At 36.6% G+C, this 24,359-nt stretch overlaps 1 protein-coding gene across 1 annotated transcript in view; it reads right to left on the reverse strand.

Moving 5' to 3' along the window:
* The window catches only part of LOC121734183 (lachesin-like), a 234,419-nt gene that overhangs the window by 136,679 nt on the left and 73,381 nt on the right, over positions 1-24,359 (reverse strand). The gene's annotated exons all lie outside the window — the stretch shown is intronic.

A 24,359-nucleotide genomic window follows, 5' to 3' on the forward strand; every position in this document is an offset into this window, starting at 1 on the left:
GGCCCATATAACAAATACCTTAAATCTAACATACATATCAATTATTATATAATAAATACCTTAAACAAACACACATATTTTATATATATTCTTAAATCTAACACTGTCACGTTTTGCCGTAATAAAATAACATTCAATATCAGCGCGCCTTGTACAGTGGCGGTTACGACGCTCGCCGCGTTCTTGATAGGATAGGATATGTATGAAGGAGAGCGTTTCTTATTTTTATTATAAATGAAAATGTTATTTATTTTTATACAAAATATTTAGCTATTCGTACAGGGGACTAATTAAGCAACATATTTATTTTCCTTAGTTGAGTGTATTTAGCTATAATGGTACCTCTTTTGCGATTATTGTGATGGTTAAAACGTATTTATGTCAAAATTTTGTATCTGGCTATAACATTTTTATAGTAAAGACGTGGAGAAGAATATTATATTATCTTTCATTTGAAACCAAAATATCCTCGCAGTGTGACTCATAATTATTTAACCTACCTACCTGAAGCTGAAAATCGCTGATATCTGTGAAAAAATGTGATAACGTCCTTAAGAGCTTTTTTATTGTTCAAATTATTAACAATCATCCTTAAATATATCTAAATGCGTCCGATGGAATACTTGATTAGTTGATATACTAAAGTCCAAAATTTACTAATATTATAAATGCGAAAGTTTGTATGTCTGTCTCTCTGTTACTTCTTCACGCTCAAACCGCTGAACCGATTTTGCAAAAAACCTGGTATGAAGATATTATGCACTTAGAGTCCCGGGAAAGAACATGAACAATGTACGGTTCTCGCACGATAAACCTATTTATACGAAAAGGAGTTGCAGGCGTCATCAGGCGTACGCTTATAAAAGGTATAATAGAGGTAAGGTAGTTTTTCTCCACAACTTCACCGAACATCCCATAAAAATTAATCTATGCGTGAACGACCGAGTGCGAAAACTCATTAATAAGTCAGTGATGAATAAATTTGCGATTGAGGATATTCGTTATTCAATGGTGTTGACAATTCTAGTTGCAATTTTAAACCAATCTAACTTTTATGGACACAGAGATGAAAAAGTTGATGAAATAAATTATTTTATAGACACTTTTGTTAGCACGAATAAGATACCTGGTGTTGAATAAAAAAAAATGTAGGGGTTCTCTAAGTAGAGCAGAGGGAAAGCTTATAAAAAAACTTGAGAGGTGTCAAGGGACACCCGAATGGAACGAAGTTATTTTTTATGTTAAAAAAACCTATAATACATAATATTACACTCAAAAAAATTATAAAAAAACGAACTATCAACGTCCTCTGCCCCTAAAGGTACTAAAAAAGTGTCGAGGTCAAAATATATCGTTCTGTCTAGCCTCCTTTACGCCGAACGCGCGTACGTTCCAACAATCATAAAAGCTCATATCTTAATTAAATTAAGAGTTTGATAGGTATTGACAACTTGGGGCTTAATATGTCAAAATCTTTATTTAACTATAACGGTTGAGGTTGGGTTGCACCAACTAACTTTAACTATAACTTTAACTACAATGCAAAATGTCAAATCTTTGGTTAAAGTTAAAAATGGACGCCATCAAGACGCAATATTTAACTATAACCATAGAGCTCGACAAGGTTTTAAATGCACGTGGCGAAAAAAGGAACTAATGCTGTCATCATACAATAACGCCATTTTCGACAGTTCTCCTTTACCAGCAGTGCCCCCGCCCACGTTCATTTATAACCTTGCTGGACCAGCTGTCATCTGTCAATTTCTCCGGTCAAAGTTTTAAAGTAAAATTTAGCCTTAACTAAAACCATAACTTTAACTTTAACCACGCCTCTGGTGCAACCCAACCTTAGTCATTAAAATTCGTCTCTGAGTGCGACAGTATATTATCTATACACAGGCTATATTGCCTGATCCTAAGGTAATAGTTCATCCTCAAGACCTGTGGGTAGACTTAATGTTTTCGGTGGCTTCGTGGCACGCTGATACTTTTATTAACCAGTGGAAACCGTTCACATTTTCGCTATGTACGACTATTCCTTTCGCAAGATTTAAACAATAATAGTAAATAATGGGTATCAATAATTATAGTAAATAGTAGAATAATATTTCATGATGATATTATACTTTAAAACGGAAAATTCGCTTCAACGAACGAAGTGTTAGATTAGGTTAGCATTAACAATATTGATGGGATTATGGATGTAAATGACAATGGTGATGACGTCAATAATGATGACAACGTCAAAATTGATCGTGATGCTGACGTTGACAATGATAAATCTCATTTCCATCCCAATACATAACCGGGTAATGAACCGTTTGTAAGAATTACCGCGAACTGAGCTGAGTCATTTTACATTATTAATTACCATCTGACCGACGCGCCGGTCGAATTAATACCAGCATTAAACGTAAGCATCGTACCTGAAACAAAAATAACAAGCGTTAAACATTTTTTAGCGAATCAACAATAAATATTTACTTTTATGCTGCCGTTTGCGAATTAGGGGCTTCCCCGAAATACAATTTGCTCATTTTTGGACGGATTACTTTTAGGCTTAAAATGAGTTTTTCTGGGTATTATCGGGATTGCGAGAAATTTCTTTGGGAAATTGTCGAGCTCGTCGTAATGCTCAAAATACCAGGTCCTTTTCGATTGAAAAGTGTTCTTCTTGAAATGACCGAACCGGTATTATAAGAAGACGAGCATTGGGTGAGATCTGCGAATAATAAATACTATAGAAGAGCAACTGAGTCAACAAAATTGTCCATGAAATGTAATACCTGGGTAATAGGTATACAGTATACACTTTACAATATTCGTACTTTCAGTTGTCAAAGTTGGGCCTGATAAAAATCATTTTCATTGTCCTAGAATCTAGATAAAGCTCGTCACAGACAGAGCAGGTAATGTATATTAAGGCGAGGATAAACCCCAATTTGTTATTCCGCGACTTCCGGTTTACCTAGTTCCAATATAATAACGAAGTTTTAAAAAATATGAGATATAAAGCACAATATTTAAAATACCTTAAACCATAAACATTTTAATAGAACTGAATACTTTGGCTGTAATTAATTTACAAACTCACCTCCGATAAAAATCTATTTCATCGAAATATAAGTATTAACTAGGGTAATTATACATTTTATTTCAATAGATTGTTAGTAAATCTATATTAAAAATTCTTTAACCGAACAATTTTGTTTCTTAATGTTTATTTCCAAAGATATTAAAAAAAACATGAAAAATAGAGAAAATCCGCTGGAGTGACTTCAGTTTTATGCTAAGCTAAAATGAATCTTATTGCGATGCGTATACGCTTGGTCTTTGGTTGTGTGCAAAGTTATCGTTTTGGATTGAGATTAATCCCCGCCTTAATGTACATTACATCCCGGGATGTATATCTTTACATTATATTAATGTATCACACACACAACAGGTAATGTAATGTATCTTTCCCTACATTTCAATGCTAAACGCCCCGCTTGACCCACATTTCAGCTGCTAAAGTATTATACAGGTTGTTCTTATTAATATTCTATGTTGTAATACTATGGCCTTTCGAGTTACTTGCTATTAGATTCACTAGATAGTTCATCAGGAGATGATTCGGATTGTAATTTTGATGCGCGCATTGTTACTTATTGTACCAAAAACAGAACGATGTGGATTGAAGATATTTGATTGAAAATATAGGCTCTGGGGAACAGACTGCCTGCAGTACCTGCTGTGAAGTGCTGTGCTAAGATGGCAAGTGGCAACACTGTGTGTATCTGTCTATCATACACATATAATATAATCACAGAAATTTTTTAACACCCTATGAAGAGAAGAGATGTATCGTAATATACAGAAATATATTGAGATGTATTTAGATGTATCAAAATATAAATGTATATTTTCATATAGCTCGGTATCTTAAGATACAAAGATGTAAAAATATACATTATAGCTGCTGTGTGTGGTCTCCTGACGATTTCTATAGAAAGATGTATTGGGATGTATCGAGGTGTATCGTGCTTTAATATACATCTTTACATTACCATACCATACATACATATATTCATGTCAGTAGTTGGAGCCATATTATATTATGAGCAATTGAATTTGGAGGGTTACCGTTCTATGCTGTATTTTATTTCGATAGATGAGCCAGAGTTTTTCTTAAATTGTAATCAATTAGTGTGAAATATATAGGAGTTGGTATTATATTATATATTATAGTATATTGTATGGTATATATAGGAGTTGTAAATTTTTTTATTTACAGGTTGCGATAATGTTACGAATACTTAGACATAGAGAATAGGGATGACGACAAGGTCAAAGATTAGCTATTTTTTAAATAAAATAAAGTCATAGCAATAAAATATAAAGTATTTCCAAAATTTCAGCTTCATAACTTATGTATTTTTTTGTTATGACTTATGAGCCTTCAAAGTTGGATAGTAAACTGTCGATTTTTTTTATAAAATGCCTTAACTTTTGTATACCATTCTATAAGTTATGCAATTTCATAAACGCAATATTTAACATAGCTATCGAACAAACTACCTAAGCGTGACGTCACAGTTAGGCAACATTTTGTATGGATATCTTGGAGAGTTTTTAAGCTATCAAAGTTATTTTTTCACCGATAAGTATTCCTATTTTTGAATGGTCCTTCACTTACCAACAAGAAAAAAAAGTTCGTCATGCCTATTAGACTGAGGAATACATTTTTTTATGAAATAAGGGGGCAAATGAGCAAACGGGTACCTGATGGAAAGATGCTGCGAGTGTCCATGGGCAACGGAAGTTGTTCCGTTGCCCATAGACACTCGCAGCATCAGAAGAGCTGCAGGTGCATTGCCGGCCTTTTAAGAGGGAATTGGGTAATAGGGGAGGGTAGGAAGGCAAGGGAAGGGAATAGGAGAGGGTGGGGAAGGGAATAGGGTAGGGGATCGGGCCTCCGGTAAACTCACTCACTCGGCGAAACACAGCGCAAGCGCTGTTTCACGCCGGTTTTCTTTGAGAACGTGGTATTTCTCTGGTCGAGCCGGCCCATTCGTGCCGAAGCATTGCTCTCCCACGTTAAAACCTGTATAAAATGGAACCAATAAAATGGGTCTATATTAATTTCTTTCTTAAGTAATGAAAGACAAGGACAACCTATAATAGTCCGCACGTTTCATTACTCTTACACCTTCCTGTTATTTACTTGACAGTTAGATAGGGAACGCTCTATTCATTGTAAATCTATGACGATTACCACAGTAACTCATGTGCTATTCTTTTGGCACGGACAGTTATTGCTAGCAGTTAGAATGTAATGGGGATAGATATACAAGCGTATAGAAGCGTATAGGCCTGATATTAATCTGAGGCGGGTTTATTGATGTTTGCTCATCGCTTACGGGGGATGTGGTCGTTATTGCTAGTCGGGGGTGCGTCCATAAACAATACTTTGTTGCAACAACATTTATGAGATTCGTGTATGCCCAAACGATAGTGATATTTTGAGTGATATGAAAAATTATTTTTGTATAGGGCTATTATATAAAATGTTGAAAATTTGTGTTTCCATCTTTGCTAGTAGTTGGGGAGGGGAAGAGGGGATTTCGGGATAAGCTTGAGCGTGTCAGATTAAGCTTGTATAGGCTTCCGGCATGTGTCTAGTTATCATGCTATAGAAATCAGATTTCTCATGTGGTGGGTATTTTTTTTAAATATTGAAATGACATCGTATCTGTCAGATTAAGATAGTACCCCATATAAAGCACCGACGATTCAAAGGTGAGGTACTTTAAAATATAAAAAAAAAAGCTTCATATTTTCCTAACTAAGCTTCCCAGATGTTTTATTTTGCACTAAACTAAATGATTTAGTCCTTGTGGTCTAAAATATATTTATAATTTACCTAAACAAGCAATTTTCTGAATATGTTTTCTTTTTCAAAACTTTGAAATGGCTTAAATTTCTGAACCCGCCGCTAAAATAAAAAACGGTCTTATTATTTTTTTATCAGTTTTACCTAATGTAAAAAACCTACTAGGTCTCCATGACGCTCGAGTGACTACAAAAATAGTACCTTCCCCTCCCTTACTAAAGATGTATAGCTGAACATTTAGATAACATTAGAAAATTTTAGTGGAATTTAATTTGGATACACTAACTGAGCAAACAAGCGTTGAAAGAATAACTAAGCAAAAAAGCGTTGGAAAAATAATTATACCATGCCACTGCTAAACACATTATATTCATGAATACAATAGAAAATTCTATGGTTTTCCAACAAAATGGGTTGTGCAGTATCGGAAAAATTGCCATTTTCTAAATATTATCGCCGTTAGATTAAATTGAAATATTCTCGTACCAAAACGCGAATATTATTCAAAATATTACAATTTAAAACGCATTGAACTGAAAAATCAGGACCATTGTGAATTCAGTGAATAAAACATGAGATGTTTTGAAACAGCGTCAGAATATGATTTAAAAAATGTGTGATTGTATATCTAGGTCTTAAGTAGCATTGTTTATTTTAAGGACCATGTATAAGCCGCTCTTGCCACTAAAGGCTATGTAAGATTCTTAGGCTGCGCTTTCACCAGAGATGTGTTGTGAGGAATTTATTTTTGAGAACCAATAGAATCGCTTCATTGACTTGAGCTTGCCGTGATATCGCTCAGCGCGGCGATGCTATTGGATCTTCAAAACACATTCCTCGCAACACATAAAACTCGTAGCCAAATGGCAAAAAACGGAACCCTTATAGACTCCTCATGTCTGTCTGTCTGTCTGTTCGTCCGTATGTCACAGCCACTTTTCTCCGAAACTATAAGAGCTATACTATTGAAAGTTGGTAAGTAGATGCAGTCTGTGAACCGCATTAAGATTTTGATACAAAATTCGAAAAATTATTAAAAATTTTAGGGGTCCCCATAGGTACCACTGAAACAATTTTTTTTTCATTTAACCTATGCGTATCGGATATCTATGGATACGTCTTCAAAAATTATATTGGAGTTTCTTATATAATTTTTTTCTAACCTGAATAGTTTGCGAGAGAGACTTTTCCAAAGTGGTCAAATGTGTGTCCCCCCTCTCTAACTTCTAAAGCAGGGGCATGATAATTCTAAAACAAATATATGATTTACATTACTGTAAAAACTACCAACGAAAATTGGTTTGAACGACATCTAGCAAGTAGTTTTTTTTATACGTCATAAATGGTAAACCTTCATTTAACTTTCATTAAATCAACTGAAATATTAAAATAAAGCAAAAACCTTTTAATTTCATAGAAATAAATTTTATTGCTGCTGCGGAACCCTTCATGGGCGAGTCCAACTCGCACTTGGTCGGTTTTTTTATTTGACTAATTCCGAACAAATTATTTAGTAAAAATTGTTATTTGGTATATTGTGTGTGTTCGACCGAGAATAATAGCGAGAAGAATTTCGCACTAAATACAGTTAAGAGAAACAAAATGACGTCTCATATCAGGGAGCAAACGACCAAGCGAATCATCTGTTGGAAAACAGCCACCGTCATCGATCAGAAGAGTTGCAAGTGCATTGCCGGCCTTTTAAGATGCTGCGCTCTCTTTTGAAGGTTTGCAGTTCGTAATGGTGCCTTACTGCTAAGAGAGTACCCCTCTTTAGCCTCAAAGTCGTTCGCGTCAAATATCGTTGTGGGATTGTGATCGAATATCGATTGCTAAAATCGTGAATATCGGTATTCGGTCGTAACATAACTAAGTTCTTTACTATATACGCCTTATATCTTTGCCATAAGGGTTATGTTAGAGGTGAAATACAACTGAACGGTCCCTAGTGTGGTTTATCGCGTTTATTTTATGGTTTTATATTCGATGGCCATATTTTATTCATACACGCGACTCTAGTTCGGAGTGGTTGTATGATATTGTATGGGGTAGGTCATGAATCTGTCACTAGAAATGAAAAGTTTTCGAAGTTGATCACTGATAACATGTATTTATAATTTCATGGTGAATAATGGAAAATGTCTTTTCTTGCGAAAGTTTTTCTATCTGTCAGATATTTATACAAAAAATACTGTTCCATAGCAGATATTATATACAACTTGGTTGCGCCTAAATTAGTTAATGGCGCACGCGCCGTACATTTACACACTGCGTTTTCCCGGGACTGACCCCCTTACGGAAAATGTGGAAATACCACACCGAATTTCATACAAATGGTTTGAGCGGCTTAAACGTGAAAAGTTAGTAGAAAGACGGGTTGACAAACCGATACACTTTCAAATTTAATAATATATAGGTTTAACCTCAACTAGCGCTACATTCCTGCATCGCGCTATCGCAGTTTCTGAGAACGGCAAGATATACGACAATCTAGTGAGCTTCGGCTTGACCGAGCATAAACCTCGGTCATTCGGAAGGTATTTGCGACCACCACTCGATCTATACTAATATTCTAAATAAGATAGTGCGTCTGTCCTCAATGCTTTTAATTCCCGAAGAAGGTAAGGTACGAACGGCGCAACGGAGAACCTTACTCACAAAACCCACAAACAACTAAATCAAACCACCCAAGTGCAATACAGTCGTTTGAGGGTTAGAAATATGACGTGCTACGTGACGAAATGCTCCCGACATAATCACCCCATACATAACCCTCCGGGCGGCGTCGCGTGCCGCACGAGCACTGTAGCTGTCACATTAGACCCCGTAGTAGCCGGAGATAATGGTAGGGTTAATTCAGAAGTGCAGTTCTAAATGTGAATGGACTTTAAGGGCGAAAATTAAAAAAAAGGATAAAAGTGAAAGTTTAAAGGTTTTTGTGACGGCAAAAGTGAAAATGAAACAGTTTTCGATCGGATAACGTGCCTTAACGCGTGTTGAAAATACTCCCGCAAACTTACAGCAGTGAGCAAGCTGACGATGATGAACTCAGGCCAAGACTACAGACTGTCGTACATGTCACAAAAGCAAACACTTAGTTAAGCCTATCCTTTTCACACACACACACAGATGCGTCAAACTTATAACCCTCTTTTTTCGTCGGGTTCAAAAATTCCCTCGCCTGAATAAAACTTAGGCTATCGTAACCAACGACCGTGCATCATTTAGCAGTATTAAAACAATCTTAGCATTAATATGCTAAGCTAAGAATGTGTATTCTAAGCGTATTAAAAGTTTTCAAGTTTTTATGTTAAAACTCGTAGCGCCGCTGTTAAGCTAAAGACTTGGCTTTATGAAAAAAAGTTTGTTCTGATTTTAAAACGTCGTTTACTTAAAACTTCTTTTCGTAATATACAAAGACGATATTTAGTATTTAAATTTTTAATTCAAATGGGAGGATATAACATAGGATATTCAAATAAACTACTTATTAAAAACATAATAATGGACGCTAACAGATGGATAACCAAGGTTATTTACTTTATATTGAGGGCATACATAATATTCCCAAAATCAATATTTTAAACAAACACCGTAATTAAATTGTTTGCTAGTTAGGTGACAAAATTCTATCATGTTTTATTTTACTGGTTGTTTATTAGTCAAAAACATAGTGAGATGACCTGCAAAAAAGTTGTTTTAGAGAAAAAATGTACCATCGAGGAAATTGATTCCTAGGCAGTTGACGGACCTACGTCATTTGGTTGGGTTATGTCAATCCAATACTAGTCGTGATCTGACGGCTAGTATCTAACCGACAAAATTATGTAGGTCCGTCATCCGGCTAGGAATCAAATTCTCTAAATATACATAGAGAAAAAATTCACAGAGTGTACAGAATATACCCAGAGTTTTTGCTAATAAAATAAAACATTCTCAATTTCTTTCAGCCTCTGTGTGGACATACAAAATGGCGTCTTTACATATCCCCGCAGGATACAAGTCCATTTGTATGTTAAGTGCTGAGCTAAATCAATGTTAGTTTTGCCCCGGGCGTTCGGTGCAGTTCGATAAATTGTATATTATCTCGACAGGTGTATTTACCGTGTGCTTTCTTGAGGGTTAAATTTTGAAGCGTTGAAGTTAGTATTATTATAATTATCTATAATGTACTTATAACTTATAACCCGCAACTCAATTGCGCCAAGATTCGTTCATTGCGCTACAATCGTACATTTTTCTGGGATAAAAAGTATCCCATGTCCTTTCCCGGGACACAAAGAATATCCATACCAAATTTCAGTAGAATAATTTCAGCGGTTTGGGGGTGAATAGGTAACAGACAGACACACTTTCGCATTTATAATATTAGTATAGATTTATCATAATATTGTAATATAACGTGGATACCTTCAAATATTAAATGGTGGACGCATATTGTTATAAGCTCTACGGTTTGGCTTGGGGTGAAATTGTGATGGAAAATAACGAATTTCGTTTTAAAGTTTATGCGGCATTATAACCCATATTACCGTACTAGTATACCGTACTAGTTTCATTCTTCGAAAAAGTAAAGATTTTAAAAGACCACAAACTCTTATTCATCTTTTCAACAGCTTAGTCAGAAGTAAACTAGAATATTGTAGTTCAGTATGGTCCCCTATCTACAAAATCCATATACAGAGGATTGAGAAGCTGCAAAAGCGCTTACTAAGGAGTAAGCGTTTTAGAAACATCTTCGACCCTAACGAAACATACCAGGGTAAATTGCAGGTCCTTAACATGCAGAGTTTTGAATCTAGACGTGCTATGTTGGATGTGTCCTTAATATATTATAAAATTCTACATGGATCAATAGACTCAACAGACTTACTGTCTAAAATCATACGTGGGAGAGCCATGCTTCGTCATGAATGGGCCGGCTCGACCGGAGAAATACCACGTTCTCACAGAAAACCGGCGTGAAATAGCGCTTGCGCTATGTTTCGCCGAGTGAGTGAGTTTAACGGAGGCCCAATTTCCTTCCCTATCCTCCTTTATTCTCCGCCCTTCCCATCCCTACCCTCCCCTATGACCGTATTCCCTCTTAAAAGGCCGGCAACGCACCTGCAGCTCTTCTGATGCTGCGAGTGTCCATGAGCGACGGAAGTTGCTTTCAATCAGGTGACCCGTTTGCTCGTTTGCCCCCTTATTAATTCATTAAAAAAAATGTACCTTTTATGATACCCCATCGTATGCCTCGCTTCCCGGTTCCCTTGTTTGCAAATTACACAACACACATGTCGCACAAACCTTCGAAAAAATTCTCCATTTTCCAACTCTCAAATTATTGAACAGTGTCTCTGATCGATCGACTTATTCTGTGATAGTCTCAACAAAGTTAAAAATATTGTTAGAGAAAATTTTAACCACATTTCGAGGTAATTTTAAAACAAATTCTTCACAACTTTAATAATTAATTATTTTTTTAAATATATTTTTTTAATTACTTACTTTTTGAATTTTAATCAATAATTATTATAACGTAAATAAAGTAATGATTTTTTTATTGTTTTTATTAAGTTTAATTATCATTTTTTTGTGTCCTATGTTTTATTTTTATTCAATGCTATGTGCAATTAATAAAATTATGTTTTTAAAAAATATGTATTGTTCAATACTGTATTTTTAATTTTTAATAATTTAATTTAATTTAGTTTTAGTTTAAAATATTGTTTATTGTTCAATGCATGTTGAGGCCGAATGTAACTAGTTATTGTATATAGCTGTAATTAAAAACAATATAAAATAAATATTTAAGGGGGGCTCCCATACAGCAAACGTGATTTTTTTTGGCTTTTTTGCTCTATATCAATAATGGCAACAGGTAGGTACTTGATTTTTCTCAAAGTCCTTAGTTATATGTGTACCTAATTTAATATTTAATAATAATATTAAAATAAAATAAAAAATTAAGTGGGCCATACAAAAAACACAATTTTTGGCCTGATTTTGCTCCATAATGGTACGGAACCCTTCGCGCGCGAGTCCAACTCGCACTTGGCCGATTATTTATTAATCATGAATTTATTCATTTATTGATACAAAACTGTATTTGGTCCTTAAATAAATAAATGAATAATAAATAAATAAATAGTATTATAAGTGTGAGATTTTATCTGCCATATACCTGTGTGTTCCTTTCACTTCAGACCGCAACGCGACGAGGCGAGGCGAGGTGAGGCGCGGTGCGGCATTTTGTATGGATTTGACAGATTTCAATTGAGTGTGACGTCTTGCGAATCTGTCAAATTCATACAAATTTAGAAATGCATCTACGCGTTGCGTTGCGGTCTGAATCAACCGGGTCAATTCAAACCGCAACACGACGCGTAGATGCATTTCGAAATTTCTATTGAATTGACAGTCTTGCATGACGTCTCGCTCAATTGAAGTCTGTCAAATCTATACGTCTACACGTCACGTTGCGGCCGCGACTGAGCAAATTTTAATTAAATTTGCTCAAGACATACATCAGCATTCAGATCTCGAGTAAACACATAGGATTGTTTCTTTTTATCCCAAAATACTGTTTCAGCACGATACATTTTCAGGGCAACTCTCATCTAGTTTATTCAATTTTTTAAATTTCACCTAAAGTTTTTGTAATTGATTTTACCAAACCTCAAATGCAATTTGCCTGAAATTTCTTGTATTTCCTCACCGTGCTGTAATTTAGTGCAAGTTTGCGGCGGGGGCGGCGTAAGGCGGGCGGGAACGGGGGGCGGGGGCGGCCGCAGACACGAACGCGGAATCTCGGCGCTTCCCAACAGTTTGCTAGTAATTAAATTGTTTATTGATTTCATAATATTATGTTACTAAAATATCCATACTTTACTAATATTATAAAGGCGAATTTTAATAATATTTTTATATTATTAAAATATCCAGACGTTAATATTATAAAATATGCCAAAGTGTGTCTGTCTGTATGTACCTTTTCACGCCCAAACCGCTAAACCAATTTTGCTAAAATTTGGTATTGAGATGCTTTGATATATATTTGATAGATAATATAGTGGAAAAAGTGCACGCAAATATTGTATTATTAGTGTTCGAGATGCTTTGAATCCCGGGTAAGGATATATTATGTTTCCTTTTAACACGAAAATGTACGGTTTCCGCGCGATAAACTAATTTTGGCGGCCGCAACGGATTTGCTGGCTTCATTTAGTATTATAATATTATTTTGAAAAAAATAGTGTAGTTGTTTTTGAGACCTTAGCGTAGTAGGCATCCGCTAAGAAAGGATTTTGATAAATTCCAACACCGAGGGGTTAAAATGGGGGATGAAAGTTTGTATATAATAATACTTCTTAACGCGAGCGAAGCCGCGGGCAAAACTCGTATTATATAAGAATAATATATTTTCAGAGCAAAATATGATTATTTTGCTCTGAAAATACATTATTCTTATTTCGGTCAATGTGCCGAATTGAGTGAAGAGTGATCTCTTCGACTACTGTCGGTACACGCCTCCACCCGGGATCGAATCTGCACCTCTCGAGTGAGTACCAAAAGTCTACTCACTAGGCCTCAGACGCTTTTACACACACACATGCATACAATAAAGATACAAGTTGGAACCGAGCGGCATGCGACAACTGCAGATAACGTGTGTCGCGACACTACTAGTTTGTATGTATTTCTATGAAATACCCTCCGCAGCTAGCGACACGAAGCTAGCGACACTTATTCAGTTGTCTGCAGTTGTCGCGTGTCGCTCGGTTCCAACTTGTACCTTAATGATGACGATCTTTACCATATGAATATACCGCGAGTATCAACATACAACCATTTAAATATTGCGGGTTATTAATTACTACATTGTGATCTCGTCTGCAGCGCCGGGGGAGTTTCAGGATTAAACATGTTATTATTGTCCGTGTCAATGTGTCGAATTGAGTGCATTCATCTGGTACATTATATTTTTTAAATACATAGACGACCTCTGTGGCCCAGGTCGGGCGCGTGGTCAGCGCTTAAGCCGGGGGTCGCGGGTTCGAATCCCGCCGACGGAACAAAAAGTTTTCAATATTCCTAAGTCATGGATGTGTATTAAATATGTGTATTATATAATAAAAATCATAAATATATGTATAGTATAATAGTACTAAATAATTAGTACTAAATAAAACCATTGTCTGGTACCCGTAATACAAGTCCTTCAGGTACTTAGCACGGGGCCAGACTGACGTGGTGTGAAGCATTCATGGATATTGTTATTATTATACACTGAAAAAGAGTCAGAAAAGTGACTTTGTCCATAGGTTTCAACTGCTATGCCGATTTTGATAAAATTCTGCACCCTGAGATTGCGGTTAATGTTAAACCATAGGGAAGCTGATTGGTAGGTAACGTGCCGGCAATGTACAATTTGCTATTGCCTATTAAAATGCTTTGCCTTTAGCTTGAAATACATGCCCATTAAACAAACTATATTTTTAATTACAATAATCCCACCAAAAACATTTCTTGTAAAATGTTGCCGAGACGAGAGAGAAATACGTGGGAGAGCCATGCATACGTGGGAGAGCCATGCTTCGGCATGAATGGGCCAGCTCGACCGGATAAATACCACGTTCTCACAGAAAACCGGCGTGAAACAGCGCTTGCGCTGTGTTACGCCGAGTGAGTGAGTTTACCGGAGGCCCAATCCCCTACCCTATTCCCTTTCCTACCCTCCCCTATTCCCTTCCCTTCCATACCCTCCCCTATTACCTCTTAAAAGGCCGGCAACGCACATGCAGCTCTTCTGATGCTGCGAGTGTCCATGGGCGACGGAAGTTGCTTTCCATCAGGTGACCCGTTTGCTCGTTTGCCCCCTTAGTTCATAAAAAAAAAAGAAAAAAAAGAGACGATCACATAAAGTTTACCCTTTGAAAAAGATATGAAATCTCATGTAGAGGCAAGCTTCTGAATCTACACGGCCTAACTCTACTGACCCTAACATTTTACAAGACATGTTTTTGGTGAGATTTTAGTTCTTTTTGTAAGTTGGTTCTCGTAAGTACCTATTTAAAGGTTTTTTAGTTACTGTCCCGAGTGAACTTTTATATCCTAATTCATAAAATTGGTGAATGTCTCAAATAAACTTCCACCCCCCCCCCCATTTTAGGGGATGGTGGGGGATTTTTTGTTGGTTGTATACTAAACTTAGATTACATACCAAATTTCAGCTTTTTAGTGTGTCAGTGTATGAGTGTGTCAGTAACACAGTGAAAAAGTCGGTGTATTTTAGATACCAATAAAATCTAAAGTGTAAGAGCTATTCAATTGAGACTTTGTATGTTTAATTAGTGTACTATTGACATCATATCCTGAGAATATAAATTATCTGATACATCGAAAACCAACTCTATGAGGATTCAAAAAAACGACGAAACACTTCGAGAAAAGGTAGCGCCATTGCGCTTCACTTGGCTCGTCTCGGCGGGTGCACTACCGTGCATCTAGATATAATTGAAGTATCGTCATTTATTATTACATACAATGCCAATGGTAGATTTTAAACTGTAATTAAAATAATAATTAGAGCTGATACTTCCTGAACAATTCTCGGTCTCATAAATTTTGTATATTACACAAGTTCCAGCCAAAGTTTCGGGCGTAGGTGTAGGGAAGCCAATTTTGTTTGAGTCGTTCGCCGCAAGGGCGCCATAATGTTGCCCTTGCCTTGAAGGCTTAATCTAAAATAAAACCGAAGTACCTACGTGTTCGTTTATTACTATGTATGTAAGACCGAGTTTCCGAGTTATAATAATAGTATATAGGAATAAGGAAAAGTAATTATCCAGTAAACGAAACTACGAAATACGGTTTGTATTAAATATATTTCCGTTGTCTGGTACCCGTAACACAAGTCCTTCAGGTACTTAGCAGACTGACGTGGTGTGAAGCGTCCATAGATATTATTATTATTAATATCGTGTAGGAGTGATGGCAGAAATGGAAACAAAACAGCTAGGCAGGCATATGTATTGTCAAACGGTAGGTAGAGTGGTGGATATTATAGTATTGGATCCGACCGTAAAATCCTGCAGGAATCGTTTTTTTCGATCAAATTTATTTTAAAATAATCTTTATAACGTATAGAATGGACTAATGTTGGGTTGCCTTGTTAAAAGTAGCCGCAAGTACCTCTAATTAAGTTTAATGTTCATGAGATAAATGCATAATTTGTTTGAATATTTTTTTCAGTAAATTTTACATAATTTGAAAGAAAATGACGAGACAAAATAAGGTATAAATGGTTGCCAGCTCTAAGTCGGCCGCAACCTAGGGTTGCCAGCCCGTAAACAGACATAGTTCATCATCAAAATTGAAGCATCGTTTTTTTAATAATTTTGATACAAAATTAAAGCTTTATGCATTTTGTGCATGAATATCCATGGTTGCCAGTTGCACGATAGCCGCAAACTGGGGTTGCCATCACTTTTGTTTAAGACAAATGTTCAGGCCTACAATTATTATGCCTGGGAGAATTTGAGGACGTCAAGAACCCGCAAGATTGCAATTTTTATTTAACAGGCGTTTTTATTTTTATGCGTAGTGTCCTGTCATTCCTCAATGTCATTCCTTCTCAGTTCTTATTTTTCCATTGAATACACGCAAGTTTGTATTACGGGCTTTCATTTTACTCAAGTAGAGGTACTTGCGGCTACTTTTAACGAGGCAACCCAACATTAATCCATTTTATACGTTCTAAAGATTATTTTAAAATATATTTGATCGATCGAAAAAAACGATTCATGCAGGATTTTACGGTTGGATCTTAGGATATTACTTTCTATCCTACGCCATCTCGACGGTTGAGTCTACTGTTGTGTTACGAATTTGACTCATGACTAGGTGACGCCCGCAACTCCGGTTGCGCTAAAAATAGTTTATCGCGCGGGAACAGTACATTTTTCCGGGATAAAAAGTATCCTATGTTGTAATACTGTGCCTATGTCCTTTACCGGGACTCAAAGTATCGCCATACCAAACAGCAAGATCGGTTCAGCGGTTTGGGCGTGAAAAGGCAACAAACAAAAGGATTTTCGCATTTATAATAAAAGTATTATTTCAAAAACGTTACAATTCAGCTAAAGAAGTTTTAACTTCAAAATATTATTCAATTCAAACCAATTAGTCCTGCAAAATTCTGTACTTCTGACTAGAATTTCCGTAAAACATGTTGTTTGATATTTTAATTCCATGTTCGAAATAGTTACCTACCAATTTATATTCTAACAAAACTACAATTTATAACGATGACTAGCTAAACTAGAAAAACATTACTATTTCTAGTCTATCAACAGTTATGATCATTTATCATGTAATATTTTATCGTAACTCATCAAACGAAAATCATCATAATAGAACACTAACACTAAATCATACAAAATATTAAGAATAAATTTCTCATTGTCAGCTCTTGTATTTAGACTATAAGAATGCCTTAATCACTTATGAGATGGTAGCCGCTGTCTTTATTGCTAAGAAACGCATAATATTACCAAGCAACGCATATATAATTTAAGCCAAAGTGTCGACCAATGTGCAAGAGAACTTTCTTCGGATCTCGTAGCGGGCCTATATTAAATATGATCACAATTATCATATTGTGATCATATTTAATATCCCTTTGTCCATTCGATGCATCTTTAAATTTTATAATCTGAAAGTCATGACTCTTCTCGTCACCAAGGAAAGTGTTCAGTTCTATACGTAGGATATAATGACAGACGAACAAGGATATCTGTCATCTTGTCCCTAACATCTTTCAGAGTTTCTGTTCATTCAAATTTTCACTACGGTCATGATAAGCCTGTAGCCGTTATCCGTAGATGCTTTTCTGAATTTGTATGGATTTGACAGATTTCAATTCCGTTAGACGTCATGCAAATCTGTCAATTCAATACAAATTGAGAAAAGCATCTACGCGTTGCGTTGCAGTCTGAATTGACCCTTACTAAACTTATGACATTTTTGTTTCAAAAAGGTAATCAAATAACATCAAAATCTGTGACAATTAAGGCACCGATAGTTTCATACAACTGGAAGTTTTGCCTCAAGGGGACTTGATAATTGGCTTCACTTCCAATCCGTTTAATTGATTGATAAGTTCCGTATATAGGGTAGAATACTTTTAAGTTCCGTAATAGTAATTTGCTGTCACGTAGTGATAAAGGAACAGCTTTGCTGTCGCCTAGTGTGGCTTAGTATGGACTTTGAACGAAATACAGAAAGGTGTATGACAAACAAAGTATATTTTGCCGTGACGCGTCGCTCTGCTGTAGTGTCTTTATGTCTAGTGCGGTCTCACTTACACTAGTGCAGTGGCGGACTTACACATTGCGAGGCCCAGGACAGCAGGCTCGCCAAAAATTAAAATAACACACCACTTTATGACTTTTTTCTTGACGCGAGGCCCCCGCAAGAGCGAGGCCCCGGGCGATTGCCCTGTTCGCCACCCCCTAAAGGATGCCACTGCACTAGTGACAGTATGTATATAAGTATGTTTAAATACTGCAGTACGACGCTCCTGCAAAATACAAATCATAGTCGATATTGTTTTGATGTATTTAGTCTAAATGTCATATCTAATAGCAGAGAGAAAGCGCTATTTAAAAGTTATAGCGTCTAAGTGAACGGGTGAAATTTTACGACGGGACGTTGGAATTACGACATCATTGAAATGCAGAGTTATTTAAGTTACTACTCAAATTAAGTTACTGCTTAAGTAGTCATTAAATATCTCTATATACGACTGTGAGTCATTAAAAGTTCTTTGGTTTTATAAACGTTGCGCGTTCAAAAACTAAGGGTCAATTCAGACCTCAACGCGACGAGTAGATGCATTTCTAAATTTGTATGGATTTGACAGACTTCAAGTGCATCTACGCGTCGCATTGCAGTCTGAATTAACTCCAAGAACTTTTTCGAAATACCCTCAATTTGCTTACTCTAAAAACTTCAGCATCGAGCTGAATCTCGGCTAAAAACTCTAGGTTTGAAGGAACGCTTTGTCTATTGAATTAGGTCGATGGCTCTTCACACGAGAACTGGATCCGTTAGCTCTGTGTGCAAGGAGGGTCACGTTTTGGACCGTCGCTTCCGCGATTGTGTTGTGTTAATTGATAAAGCATGGAAGTATTTGTAACGTTATTGGAAATTGCATTCATTTGAATGCAATTTCCAATAACAATAATTTCAGCTCCTCTATTTAGAGGAGCTGAATTAATACATATCCTTGTCGTATTTACTCTCACTTATATCACATCCATATTTCCATACTAATATTACAAATGCGGAAGTGTGTCTGTCTGTCTGTTACCTCTTCACGCCCAAATCGCAGGACGAATGTGCCGAAATTTGGTAAAGTAATTACTATATACCAAATTTCAGTCCCGGTAAAGGACAAAGGATACTTTTTAAGCTTCGGTCAAACCTACGCGACCAAAGCGACTGCGAAACGGGAGCGTCTACAACGCGGGACGTTCGCGGTTCTGCATCGTAGTCGCGCAGGTGTGCACAACAGTTTTGCATTGCAGATGCTCCCGTCCCGCGTCCTGCTCGCGTCATTGACGCGTAGGTTTGGCCGAAGTCTTATATCAGAAAAATTTACGTTTTCCGCGCGATCAACACATTTTGGCGCAACGGAGTTGCGGGTGTAATCCAATTTAAAATAACTTTAAAAGTAGAACAATTCAATATCATTACGTCGCGTATGTGTAAATCTTGCCTGTGACCTTTATTTAGAAAACAAGCCTGAGCCTTTACTGCTTGATACTAATACTAACCTAAACTAACCTGGGTATTTAGCAAAAACTTTTTTGTTTTCGCTTCGTTATAGAATTGCCGATCAAAATGTATGGAATTGACATAAGCGTTCGTTAATATGACGTTGACGTTCGACCCGTCTTATGTCAATTCCATACATTTTGGTCGGCGATTCTATAAAGAAGCAATAAAGATCTTGGCTCATCCCCATCTTAGTGGGAAGTGGAAAGAAACACGATTTATGCAAAAAGTCTTCCACTTTTAATAAGTATTGACAAAATGAATGTTGCATAGCCTCATGAAAGCGTTACAAAAGTAGCGGATTAATCTATAAAAACTTCGAGCACCAAGATTAAAAATAAACTCCTAACCCAAATGAAAATTGATAAAAAGGCGAACGAAAGATATCGTGTAATTGAAAAAACGAGTTAACCGCAGAATATCAATCTCTATCAGGATAAAGAGTTAGTGTTAGTCGAGGGGGGAAAAGTGGGGAGGAGCGGGAAAAAGCGAGGAAAAGCGGGGAAAAGTGGGGAAAAGCGAGAAAATCGTGGGGCTAAATAAATCGCGGCTAACGCTGTCAAGTGCTTACCGTCAATGGCCGCGGGGTTTTTATTTCAGTCAATTATTTAGCCCGAGCGAGCGTGAAGGCTTCGAGGCTAGTTTTATTTTAAACTTTGTTGTTCGTTTCAACTTTTATACTCTCAAGTTAACGTATAAATTGGTATAAATCGATATTAACGAGCTCGGCAAAGGTTTTATTAATGTCACGGTTTGAGTCCGAAATCTTTTTACCATTTTTCGAGTAAAGCTCAAATATTTTGTTTTATAAAATGCTGCACATATTTGCAGTGAAGCATAATTTTATTGATTAACTGTTTACGTTTATATACGAACGAACTTTTGCCCGCGGCTTCGCTCGCGTTATGAAGTATTATTATATACAAACTTTCATCTCCTATTTGAACCCCTTGGGGTTGGAATTTATCAAAATCCTTTCTTAGCGGATGCCTACGTCATAACATCTAGCTGCATGCCAAATTTCAGCCCGATCCGTCCAGTCAATGAGTTTCTAAAATACTAGAGTAGCTAGTTACGTTAGTAACATAGAATATCATTGCGTCCAGTGGTTTGGGCTATGCGATGATAGATCACTATTTCAATCAGTCAGTCATAAATAAGATAAAGCATTAAGAAAAATAAATAAGATTTTTTATGATTGTTTCATCTTATAGTTTCAAATGAGACAAACAAACTAAGTCCAAAATAATAAATTAGATGTTTCCCCTGAATTTGATTGCACAGAATTCCTTTATCATAAAATTCCATGCCGTTAAAACAAAAAAAAATAAGCGATACAAGCAGACAACAATCCGACAGGTATTCCACATTCAAATAAGTACATACAGAAGTTACACGTTGGTTCAGGTGTCATGTTTCATACACGAAAATGGTATTGGATTGTGGCAAGAGCCTTTCTCAGAATTGAAACATTCAAACTTTCCCGTTGAAAGCAATATGCGAAAAATATAATATTTTGTTATTAAAATTAAAGAACATTAATAAAAATTGGTATACAATTGAACAGAACTGAAACCTATCCATTTGTAAATAAAATAATTGAATTTCTTTTGAAAAAAATCATCATTATATTGTTTCCTGAATGGGAGCTATATTATTAGTCAAAATAATGTATGTATACAGCTTATTTTTCGTATTTTATAGATAGATAGATAGATAGAATATACTTTATTGCGTTCAAAAAAGTTGTAGTACATACCTAAACATACATTCAACAAGGACACATGAACACAAAGGCGGTTTTATTGCTATTGAGCAATTTGTACCAAGCAACCTTTGGTATAGGAGTACAATAAACAATTAATTAGGGTATACACCGTATACCCTATATGTATACTATACTATACAGTGCACTAAAACTAAAAGTGTGATGTATTTTATAGTAACTAAACGTTTATGGTCCAAATCATGAAAAGAGTTACAAAACTCAAAACTGTCATCTTAGTACCCGCTTTTTGAATCCAAACACGAATTTTGGTGGAACAAAGTTGCAAACAACTTATTACAGGTAATACGAGTCCTATATTTGCTCCTGAAGAGAGTCCGTGGCCTAATGGGTAGACCTTTGGTCCGCACTCGTAGAGGGTGCTGGTTCGATCCCGGTTGAAGGCGTGTGAGACATTTGAGACATTTTCACCTATGAGACATTTTCTGATCTCATGTACATAATACGGACGCTCGTACGGTGAAGGAAAACATCGTGAGGAAACCCGCACATAGTTGGTCCCAGACGTATTGACTAGTTCTTTCCTCTGGAGTAGGCCGACTATGTTCCGAGAACGCCCTATGTGCTTGGGCATTGGGCAACCATAAGGACATTTAAAAATCTTGTCCCAGGCACTAAAGTATTTGAGGAGTGGTTACTTCGCTCTAAAAACACTGTATAAATCATCTACAACGGATGTAAAGGCCTAGTTTTATTTGCTCCTGGCCGTTTTACCTTTAGAGCTAGGTGTACATTTCTATTAAAAAGTCAGAGCCCGTAATTAAAAAGTCGGATACATTATGAGTGAGGGCCCTCTGAACGCTCAACTCGGCGAATGTAAACTGTTGCTGTACGAGTGACTTTTAATGTGGCTTTAATGTCAGTTTTTTATTTAATTATCATTTTGTATGCTCATAATCCAGTGAACACCGTACATTTTACTGTAAGAGTTTGTATACAGGCTGTAACAAAACTGAGTGATAATAGCTCCCACACCGATTTCGGTGACGGTGGACGGTTTCATTGAAACCAGGCCAGCTACGCAGGAGTAATTTTATAGTGCCCAAGTGTGTACACAAGAGCACTCTCTATTCCTTTACTCTCATAACCCAGTGGGACGGAAGACCGACACGACTGGCGAGAGATCAGGCGCAGGACCGACTTTTTACATGCCCATCCGACGCATGGATCATCTTACTTGTCAGACAATCAGGTGATCAGCCTGCATTGTCCTAACCAAATTCGGAAATAACATGTTTCCAACGCGGGAATCGAACCCACGACCTCCGAGTCAAGAGCCGCGCTCTGTACCAATAGACCACGGAGGCGTTGTAAAAACAAAACTGAGTGATAATACATTAGGGTGTGTATCCTCCTGTATAGAATACGCTACGAGATTAGCAGTGCCGTAAGAGCAATTTTTTAATGATTTGTATGGGCAAGCGCCCGAGCGTCATGAATTTCCTATAGAAAAGTAAAAAAAAAATACTCTTTTAGTTCTGTAGCTTTCACAGTAAGTAAATATTTATTATTATCACTAAGTTTTGTTACACCCTATAGGATGCAAACCTTCTTGCCAATTTTTTTTCCAGTGCTTTGGTATCATTAGGAGAGTCAATTTAACCAAAAAATTTGGGTGTTCTTTTTTAATGGCATATTTTATCCCATTTAAAATCTTTGCAGAACGGTCACTCGCGGCGGTGGGTATGAGCGGGGGTGACGCGGGGCGACGCGTCGTGTCCATTAATTGTAGTATTTTTTAGGATTACTTTCGGAAGCTATTTCTCAACATTTTAGTAGAGTGACTATAAAAGAAAAAATACGTGTATTTTTATTTTTAACAACGATCAATATATCCAAATTTGGCAGGAAGGTTTATTTGCACCCTGTTTATTGTGACCTACTATGTCTGTGCCAAATAAAATAGGCAAGTAGTTTGAGAGCGAAAAAATCACTTTACAGCGTTGAATCGTGGTATTGCACACATACTCATTGTGTTATCATTTTATCAACCAAGTCTGCAGCCGTTGCGACGTCTGCAGTCGTTCACTTTCTTAAAAACTAGTAGAGCAGATATCTTGTCAAGGATGTACTATCAGAGAAGTTGATTCCTAGGCAGATGGGGGACCTACGTAGTTTGGTCGCGTTATGTGAAACCCAGGCGACAGATCACAATTAACATTGAATAGTTAGTCTGTCAACTGACAAGAAATAGATTTCCTCCATAGTACTATCGGAGTATGATTCATTGAAAGATTGCATACCTACGTTATTCGATCATGCTTTGTCAAGCCTAGTCAGCTGACATTGACATAACCCGACCAAATGACGTAAGTCCGCTATCTGCCTACAATGCAATTTCTAAGATGGTACAAGGAGATACTTTAAATCGAATAAACAGCAACAAAGTCTTAACGAATTAAGACAGCGTTTCTCCGATCCGAAATCTACAGTGGTTCCGTTGCATCTAATCCTAAGGTATGTGAGTATGTGAGGATGTATGTGTAATTTAATACGTACCGTTAAGTTCCGTGTAATATTCATGTCCATTAGAAGGACGTAAGCGGATTAGCATTCATTACGGTAATGTGTCTTTACCTTTGCAATTGGAATTATCCGTTTGCATAGTGAAATTTTATCATTTTTTAATATTTACTAGCTGTCCCGGTGAACTTAGTGTCACTTTAAAACCTTCCATGGACTTCTACGAATATTTTAAGACTAAAATCAGCCCAATCCGTTCAGCCGTTTTCAAGTTTTAGCGTTACTAACACAATTGACAATCCATTTTTATATGTAAGACTAGCTGTCCCTGTGAACTTCGTGTCACTTTAAAACCTTCCCTGGACTTCTACGAATATTTCAAGACTAAAGTCAGCCCAACGCGTTAAG

Source organism: Aricia agestis, chromosome 15, assembly GCF_905147365.1.
Source record: "Aricia agestis chromosome 15, ilAriAges1.1, whole genome shotgun sequence".
Classification (NCBI taxonomy): Eukaryota; Metazoa; Arthropoda; class Insecta; order Lepidoptera; family Lycaenidae; genus Aricia; species Aricia agestis.